This window comes from Trichechus manatus, unplaced genomic scaffold (assembly GCF_000243295.1).
Source record: "Trichechus manatus latirostris isolate Lorelei unplaced genomic scaffold, TriManLat1.0 scaffold00294, whole genome shotgun sequence".
Lineage (NCBI taxonomy): Eukaryota > Metazoa > Chordata > Mammalia > Sirenia > Trichechidae > Trichechus > Trichechus manatus.
In genome coordinates, this window is record NW_004444230.1 from 814004 (window position 1) to 824042 (window position 10039).

Here is a 10039-nt window from a genome sequence, read left to right on the forward strand (position 1 = left end):
TTCTCTCTACAGGCTCTCACTCATGGTGGTCTCCTCTACTGCCAGCAACTTGAAAAACAGCCCCTGCAGTACTCCCTATCTCCCTTACCTCTGACCTCAGCCAAGCCTGTTCTCCCTTCTTCCAACATGGTCTCACTCAGGGCCCTGACTTCTTGCAACCTCACCCTGGTCTCCCAGCTCTCTTTCACCACCCCACACCCTGGCCTCACTTTTGGATGGGAAATAAACTATTTTTGTAGCTGTTGGCTCTGGCTGTTTCTGGGGGTTGGTCCAAGAACCCCAGAGCTTTGGAGGAGCCCATGTGAAGGTCACTGCCTCACTGTACCCCAGGGCCCTGTTGCTGTCTGTAGGAAGAGCAAAGGCACCAGCCAATCCACTTGGCACCACATTCATGCCACCAGGGGCCCCAGGGATGAGGGAGAAACCTTAATGAGTCATTATGGGCTCCTTATACCCCCTCCCCTTCCCAGTCACAGCCACTGATAACAGATAGAGGACCTGGCTCAGGTCTACCTCCAGTCCTGGAAGAGGGGGTCCAGGGGACTCCCCACCCTTCCTGTGGAGGAACCTGCTGTTGCAGGGCTAGGTACAGCAGGGTCTGGGGGAAGAGCTTGCCACTAGCAAAGAACTGGCTAGGAATCCATTTTGCCCCATCCCGTCTGTCCTCCTAAGCCCTCTCCTCCCTCTTGGCTTCACTTCTCTTGAGGATCACGGGTGGATGGCAGTGGGGTGGGGGGGATGTGGATGTGGATGAGGGCTGGAGAGGTGGAAAGGGGTGCATACATGGATGTTGTAAGAAAGAAGCACCCCAGTGACCTGATAGAAGCAGGAGTGGGCAATTTTGTGCCAGTTTGTCCAGTGAGACTGAGTCCCAAGCTCACACTCCAGGGTATGACTGTTGGCTGGTATCATAGGAACAATGTCCACAGCTGTCTCTGGGGTGAGCTTTAGTTCCATGCAGGTTTTGAGTGGTGTCCCTGGGGGGTGAGATGCAGAAGTAGAGACTTTAGTTTGTGTTGGGGGTGGAGCTGAGCAGAAGTGGTCCTAATCCATATTGAGGGACATAGAAACAAATAGTCCTGATACTTGTGGAAGGGGGAGTGTGTGTGTGGGGCGGGGGTGGCAAGCAGAAAGGGTTCTAGTCTATGTTTACGGATGGAGACAGCTGAGGCAGAGGTGGTTCCTCTCTGTATTTGGCATCAGAGACAAGAGCAGGTTCCGGTTGGGGAGTGTGGGGAGGCAGAGGTGGTCCTAGTGTGTTTTGGCGCCGAGCCCATGCAAGAGGGTCCTGGTTTATGACTAAGCAGTGGCAAGACCTCTCCCTTTGATCTCACCCAGTAACGTCGCAGAACGTCCCGAACAATCCGGCTCTATAGCTGGCTTGGCCAGAAAGTGAAGACAGGGGTTTCTCTCGGTTAGCGAGTGCCCGGGACTGGTCCACGCGGCCTCAAGTACACATTCGTTCACACCATGTTTTTCTTTCCCCAGTTCCGCACAAACAGGCCCCTGCCCTCTTCTCCAGTGCTCTGCAACCCACCTCCCCTCGGGGCTCCTGGAAGCCGCGTTGACGCGGTTGGCGGGCCTGGCCTTAAGAAGTTCCCGGCCGGGCTCCGCCTTGCCGGCAGCCGACTCCACCCAAACCCAAGTCCCAGGCGGCCTCCTAGAGCTGCGAACTACAAGTCCTGCAGTCCCTCGCGCGAGCTCCCCCGCGCCCCTCACCAGTGTCGCCGGTGGACCGACCAGAGTGCCTCCCATTGGTCTCTCCGCCCTGTCAATCACCTGTGAGTATCAAGGGGCGGGGCGGAGGCGGAGATCCGGATCCGGAGCTGCTGAAAGGCGGAAGTGGAGGCCGGAGCCTGGGACACCACTGGGGGGAGAGGAGCGGAGCCTGTCCGAGCCCCGGCGCCGAGTAACGCCGCCGCCCCGGAGCCGCCGTGAGTGTCCCTGTCCGGGACCCAGTGTCTCGCCTGCGTTAAAGCCTCTCCGGGGCAACCCTTTTTCCCGCCCAAGCCCGGCTTAGGGGGATACTGGCCCCTCCCAGGCGCCCTGGGCTTGACCCCTCCCCCGACCCGTAGCCCCCTTTTAAGGGGCTCCCCAGGCATCGGGCCAAAGGAGGACCCTTCTTTCCTTCCTTTACGTGCCCTTCGTGAGCCTTGGGAAAGCCCTCATGGTCCTCCTCTGTCTTGTCCAGGCCATTTGTGGGAGAGAGGGACCCTAAGTTCCGATGCTCCTGCTTCCAGGATTGGAGGAATCTTTGCTAGCTGTGAAAGAACCTGTCCCCCTTCTCTTTTAGAGGTGGAGGGGAGTGCTGTCTGTCGCCGTTTTCCTTCCCCGCGCCCCACAAAAAAACACTTGTCCCCTCTATCCCTAGAGTTTTGTCTCGATTTCATTTGAGGGTGTCTGGGTGGGACCGTTCCACACACCCAGAAGTGTGTTTGCGCTCCCTTAACTCTTTACTTCCCCTCTTTTCTCAGCCAGAGACCCAAATACGACCCAAACAGAGTTTGAAGTCTGGGTCACTTATTAGGAATTAGCTGTCTTCTCCTTGTCTCGCCCCCTTCACCCCCTAGCCCTGTCTTCTAGTTATGTTGTTCTCTGAATATATCTCTCTTCCTGCCTCTGAAGAATTTAGCTGAGGTTTGCTCAGTCCTAGCTACAGATCACAGATCAGGGTGTATCTGCCCATTCATTATCTTCTCTCTCCCTTCCTCCTCCCCGCTTACTCCAGGCTCAGCCCACTCCTCCCAGAGCTTGTGATTGGTTTCTGTCTTGCCTCAGAGGGACTGTTCTTCCTGGGACTGCTGTCTACTGGTCTATAGGGAGGAGAATAAGACTAAAAATGAAGAGTCTGCAGTTGAAGGGTCCTGGGCCATCTCTTCCCCACCCCCAAACGTGTGCGTGTTTGTCTCTTGGAAAGGTTAGTAGAACAGCACTCTCTGAAGTGTATGGGAATTCCTTCGGGTAACTAACACACACCCACACACACACCCACGCACACCCACACACACACACCCCTGAGCAAAAGGTCCATGCCACTTCTAGTCCCAGGGTCCCAACCTGTCTGGGCTTGGAAAAACTGTAGATGACAGAGGAATAAGTCAAGATCACAATGGCAGCTCTGGATTCATAATGTGCTAATTTTTATATTGATTAATAAATTTTGCAGTTTTGCATATTAGCCGAAGGAATTCCCATACACTTCAGAGAGTGCTGTTCCACTAACCTTTCCAAGAGACAGCCTGGACTGACACATGATCTTTGTCTGTTGCTTGGGACTTAAGGTGTGTGAAATGGCTGCTGTCTTCGACCAAGCTGGGAGGTTCTTTGTCATGTGGCCAAAGTACAGGTCAGAGACTGTACCTTAATGAGAAGCAGCCTGACTCTTTGAAGCCAGGACTGGCCCTTGCTTTATCTACAGTGGAGGAAGGGAGGAAAGGCCATGCAATCCTTGACATTCCTGTAGTTCTTCAGTGTTCTGGGCCAATGTTCCCACCCTTGGTGGCTGCTTACAAGTAGTATAGTTTTTTGCCTTGAGATTTTCTGACTGCTTCTGGATAGTCGCTAGTGTCTGACTCCTGCAATCTTTTGAGCTAGACCTGGGATGCACTTATTTCACTTCTTATTGGACAACAAAAAAACTTGCCTTCTTAGAGTCAACAGCTGGATCACAAGCTGTTTATCTGTATAAGCTTGTTTGGAGGGTCTGTGGCCAACCTTGTTTCTCTAATCTGGTCAGCCTATGCCTCAGAGGGGCAGAGTCAGAGAGGCCTGACTGCGTATCAGCTGTTGGTCCCTGACCAAACTCACCTCAGCACTGTGGTTTTGGGAGCTCTTCAGGTGTCCTGGAATGAGGCTAACCAGTCTTCTGAGGGGCCTTCTTTCCTCTGCCTGTATGTGCTTTCCCTGCTGGGACTCTGAAATGGGCTTTGGAAGGAGAAGGTCTGCCTTTCGGAGAGATGAGGAAGGCAGCAGTGCTTCGGATGGTTATGTAGCCACTTCTGGCATCCAGAGATTATAGAGTCCAAACACTGGCTGGCGGAAAGAGGTAGGGCTCTGTGTGGGACGGAAAGCCTGCCTCCCCCTCTCTGATGCTGTTCCTCTCCTCCCTCCTTGCCTCTCACGATTAGTTGACCTTTTTCTGCCTTTATACTGTAACCAAAAAAAACCAAACCAGTTGCCGTCGAGTTGACTCTGACTCATGGTGACCCCATGTGTGTAGAGTAGAACTGCGCTCCGTAGGGTTTTCAACGGCTGTGATCTTCAGAAGTAGCTCGCCAGGCCTTTCTTCTGAGGTGCCTCTGGGTGGATTCAAACACCAGCCTTTCAGTTTGTAGCTGAGCATTTAACCGTTTGCACCACTCAGGCATCTTCCTTTATACTATAGAGGGGGAGTAACAACTCATTTTTTATAAATGACTTTAATGTTACAAAGTTCTTTTCACACATGTTCCCCACAGGAATCCGGTGAGATCGTGCAATTTGTATCCCCATTTTAGAGATGATGCTGGAGGAACTGAAGTAGCTTGGATAACATCATATAGTTAGAAGGTGGTAGAGCCAGGGTTTGGGACTTGAGGTTAGGTGTGACCTAATCTTCCCTAATATTGGACCCCCATTCAGTCTGTCTGTTAAATGAATGAACGTGCCTAACAGGGTAAGCAAGCAGTGGCATTTACCCAGGCAGACTGCAGATTCTTAGTCCTTTAGCATCCCGCATCATCGACATCCCTTCTCTGCTTCTGTTTTCTTCTCCCATCCCTACCCTGCCTCCATCCTCTTTCTTGACCCCTTTTCCTTCTCATCTGCCTTTTGGGGTCGTGACATTTATGATTCCCAAGTCATTACTCTTCAGGGCCCAGGAGATTGCCGACATCTGCATGCCATTAATTTCCTGGAAACCTGAAAGTCGTGATGGCTAGAATATGAAAGTAGAAATGAGTGAGGTTGCACTGGGTAGGGTGAAAGGGGTAGGGAACCAGCAGAGCTGACTTCTGATTAGCCCTCTGATTCCCCTTTGGTGCTGCCTGCCACTTGGAGGTGAGGAGAATGTGACTCTCCACCAGGAGCTCTTTCACTTGAATTGGCTGATACATGGAAATGGAGCAGGGTCATACAGTTAAATTCAGCCCCACCAAGCAAGTACTTCTTACACAGGATCTTCTTCCTCTATCCCTTGCACAGTAAACAAAGGCAGTGTGGTAGAGCAGAAGGCACTAGTGCTTTGGAGTCAGCAAGACCTGAGTTCATATCTGAACTCTCTGATTTACCAGTTGTATGACCTTGGGCTTATTACTTGACCTCACTGAGCCTCTATTTCTTCACTTAAGAGGGAAAATAAATATCTTGCAGCATTAAAAGCAAAGACTAAAGGAGCGAATCCAGTTCCTGGTTGTTATTGTTAGTTGCTGTTGAGACGATTCTGACTCATGGTGACCCCACGTGTGCAGAGTAGAACTGCTCCGTAGAGTTTTCAAGGCTGTAATCTTTCAGAAGCAGACCACCAGGCCTGTCTTCCAAGGCGCCTCTGGGGGATGGGGGCATTTTCGAGCTGCCAACATTTTGGCTAGTTGTCAAGCGCTTAACTGTTTGTACCACCCAGGTACTCCTATTGGCAAAGCACAGATATGCTGAAAATAGCAGTTGCCTCTGGTGGGTGGGTAGGGTTTTGAAGGTGCATCATAATTTACTCCTAGGATTCTGATTCAACATATGGACCAAGTGTCTGCTGTGATGCCTGGTGTGATGCTTGGTAATTTCACCTTGCCTTGTTTGGTAGATATTGAATAGAATTGACGTGGGTAGTTGTATTAGTTTCCTAGAGTTGCTGTAACAAAATACCACAAACTTGGTGGCTTAAAACAACACAAGTGTATTCTTTCACAGTTATGGAGGTTAGAAGTCCAAAGTCAAGGAGTTAGCAGGGCCGTGTTCTCACTGAAGGCTCTAGGAGAGTATCCTTTCTTGCCTCTTCCTAGCTTCTGGTGGCTGCCGGCAATCCTTGTGTTCCTTGGAGTAGATACGTCACTCTGATCTCTGCCACGGTTGTTACACGGTGGTCTCTTTGCATATCTCTCTGTGTCTCTTCTTATAAGGACACAAGTCATACTGAATTTAGGACCTACCCTGATCCAGTATGACCTCATCCTAACTTGATTGCATCTGCAAAGGCCTATTTCCAAATAAGATCACATTCACAGGTTCTGGGTGGACGTGAATTTTAGGGGAACACTGTTTAACCTAGTACAGTAGTATTCCCATTTTACAGAAGAGAATGCTGAAGCTATGACTGTGCTCACAGTGGGGTACTCAGACCCTGCTGGGGTCCTGTGCTGTGGGGTAGTCAGAGCCACAGACTGAATGAGGTCTGCATCTCTGCATCTTCCAGGCACTTCAGTCTTCCTCAGTTTTAGGCATGTTCATATTAAAACAGACCTGGATCTATTACAGAGTCCTGGTTGCACAGTGGTTAGGAGCTTGGCTACTAACCAAAAGGTCAGCAGTTAGAATACACCAGCCACTCCTTGGAAACCCTATGAGGCAGTTCTGCTCTGTCCTGTAAGGTCACTGTGAGTGGGAATCAACTCAGCAGCAGTGGGTATGCATTTTGGATCTATTATAGACTGGAAGGCGAAAGTTTGCATGAATTTAAGCTTAAAACCGGAAGCTTGAAGATAATGTTATGGTTGCAGCAGGCTGCTTGGGTTTGATTCCCAGGTTCCTGGGGTTTTGTGTTTTCTCTCCCCTGAGTTGAGTCAGAGATACTTTAGTTGGAGCTGTTTGAGAAGCACTGGTTCAGGAAGGATCTATAAACCAGAATGTCCTGAATATCCAGGTAGGGGGGCTTTCAAAAACCTTGGCACAGGAGAGTGGGAATATTTTTTTAAAAAGTCCTCTGCAAGGGCTGTGGGGACCATGGTTTCAGGGAACGTCTGGCACAATTGGCATAACACAGTTTATAGGGACAGTGTTCTACATTCTGCCTTGGTGGGTGGCGTCTTGGGTCTTGAAAGCCTGTGGGCAGCCATCTAGGATACTCCACTGGTCTCATCCCTTTGGGAGCAAGGGAGAATGAAGAGAACAGGTTACAAGGAAGGGATTGGCCCAAAGGATTGATGGACCACAGCTGCCAAGGCCTCCACCGGACTGAGTCCAGTGCAGCTAGATGGTGCCCGGCTACCACCACTGACTGCTCTGACCGGGATCACAACAGAGGGTTCTGGACAGAGCTGGAGAAGGTTGTAGAGCAAAATTCTAACACACAAAAAGAAGACCAGATTTTCTGGCCTGACAGAGACTGGAGAAACCCTGAGGGTATGGCCCCCAGACACCCTTTTCGCTCAGTGGTGGGGTCACTTCCAGGGTTCACTGTTCAGCCAGGGATTGAACAGCCCCATAAAACAAAGCGGGACTGATGAGGCACAGCAGTCCAGGGACAAGGGCTGGAAAGCAGAGGGGGACAGGAAAGCTGGTGATAGGGAACCCAAGGTTGAGTAAGGACAGTGTTGATGTGTTGTGGGGTTGTTGACCGTTGTCGTGGGGCAACATGTGTGCTGACTGTTTGGTGGGAGGCTATTTTGTTCTGTGGACCTTCATCTGGGGTGGGAGTGGCAGCATGGTTGGAGGAGCGTGGTCGATGTCGCTGAACTGTGCATGTGGAGGTTTTTGGGATGGTGTGTCTTTGGCTATGTGTGTTTTCACCAAAGGAAAAAAAAGGGAGGGTTGGGAGGGGAGAGGGTTGACATGTTGACCAGTGTCATGGAACAATGTGTGTACTGCTGTTTGATGGGAAACTTTGTTCTGTGGACCTTCACCCGAAGTACAATAAAAATAAATAAATAAGTAAATAAATAAAAGTTCTCTGCATTAATAACCCGATGTTAGGTAAGTTTTCAGAGCAACTATCCCTATTTTCTGTATACATGAATAATTATACAAATAAAAGCTAAACTTATTGAGCTTTGCCCACTGTGTGCCGGGCACTGTCCTGAGCTCTTGGCATGTATTGACTCGTTTGATCCTCACAACCACCCCAGGAGATGGGAACTGTGTGTAATCCCCACGTTATAGTGGGGAACTCCGTAGGAAGTGACAGAGCAGGGGTTAGAGTTGAAAGTCTGGGTTCTTAGCACTAGGCAGTACAACCTCTCTTTGACTCATCTCTGGGCTAAATGTCTCCTGTTCCCTGGCCTGGAAGGCGTTCCACCTTGCTGCTTGGAAGCTGCATCTCTCTACTTGTCTCAAAGCTCAGACTGAACAGCTCTTCCTCTTTGAAGCCTTCCCTTCCCTTCCTCCATGTGCTTTCCTCTATGACTGCACCTGTCTCATTGCTCCTTCTCGACTTCCTTCTCTAGTGTAGGAGCCCTTTAGGGCCCTGGATTGTGTCCTGTTTGATCTCTGTGTACCAGCAGAGGAGGCCCCCCACTGAGCCTGTTCAAGGAAAGGGCAGGCATTCAGACCTGCCTTTGAAGCAAAGGCCTGCTCACTTCTTTAACATGTACCTCCCAAGCTCACGTAGCTTGGATGTGGTGAGCGCAGGATTCAGACTTGCATCCACCTGATTCCAAAGCTTGGACGATTTCTTCAGTCCATCCTCCAGAAAATTGTTCATGGGCAGATAGGAGAACAAATAGGTAAATAGAATGAATGCTACAGTACATATGATGGAGAAGGGGGTCACAAGCTAAATTTCTAGAGGGTAGAGCCCTTGTGGCACAGTTGTTAAGCACTCGGCTGCTAAACGAAATGTTGTCGAACCCACCAGGGGAAAAGACCTGGCAATTTGCTCCCATAAAGATTTCAGTCTAGGAAACTCTATGAGGCAATTCTACTCTGTTCTGTAGGGTCGCTATGAGTCGGAGTTGACTCAACAGAGTTCTCCAAATCTCCATTTCCAGTAAAGGGTTTACTAGGAAAAGGTGGACATGGCTTTGGCCACCCGTGCTCTTCTTGTTAACGAACTTCTATAGTGTCGGGTAGGGCAGAACAGTTGTACTTCTGCAGCTGTGGGTGGTGAGGCAGCTCTGACCCCAAGCCAATACTATATTCAGCAAGGATCGATGGAAGTGAATTGAACTCTGGTCCATGGGTACAACTTTGCACATCTGCACAAGGCTCCTTCTTGAGTGAGGGTGGTCTTAAGAAAGTGGTGCCAGCAGCAGTTTAGCCCAGTGAGTGGTGGGAGCAGCCCTCCCTTGTGTATTTGCAGATACACATATTGCCTTTGAGCTCCCCTGCTCCAGTGCCCATGGTGTTGGGTATTAACCTCTACTCACCTCAAGACTGATTTGCACTATTGATAGGGCTGTCACCTCCCTCCTGCAGGCCCTCCCCCCCTCCTCGCCCCTGCCCCGTCAGCCCAGCTTAGCGCTTGCTGCTCCATGTAAATAAAGTTAACTGATATTTTAAATGTGAGTTTATGGTAACTAGAGCCCTTGGATCTTTTTGTCATAAATTGAACCACTGCCTTTTTTAAAAAATAAACTTTATTTTAGAATAGTTTGAAATTTACAATAGAATTGCAAAGTTACTACAGAGTTTTCCCATAAGCCCTGCACCCAGTTGTCCCTATTTAGTAAATCTTTTTTTTTTTTTAATTGTGTTTTAAGTGAAAGTTTACAGTGCAATTAGTTTTTCATTCAAAATTTTATATACAAATTGTTTTGTGACATTAGTTGCCCTATTTGTAAATCTTAATGTTACATTTGTCACAATTAATGAATCAATATTGATACATTGTTAATAACTGCTGCTTTGTTCAGATTTCCATAGTTTTTACCTAATGTCCTTTTTCTGTCCCAGGATCCCATCAGGATACGAAATACATTTAGTTGTCATGTTTCCTTAGACTCCTCTTGGCTGTGACAGTTTCTCAGTACCTTCTTTTTGATGACCTGACAGTTTAGAGGAGTACTGGTCAGGTGTTTTGTAGAGTATCTCTCAATTGGGGTTTGTCTGATGTTTTTCTCATGATTAAACATGGGTTATGAGTGCTTGGGAGGAATAACACAGAGGTAAAATGCCATTCTCCTCGCATCACATC

The 10039-nt window shown here is 49.2% G+C and overlaps 1 protein-coding gene across 1 annotated transcript in view; it reads left to right on the forward strand.

The window, feature by feature from the left end:
• The first annotated feature begins 1865 nt into the window (after nucleotides 1-1865).
• The window catches only part of LOC101354649 (ras-related protein Rab-5C), a 25116-nt gene continuing 16942 nt past the window's right edge, over nucleotides 1866-10039 (forward strand). The window contains exon 1 of the mRNA XM_023725265.1: nucleotides 1866-1934. The gene's annotated coding sequence lies outside the window, so the exon portion shown is untranslated. The remainder of the gene's footprint in view (nucleotides 1935-10039) is intronic.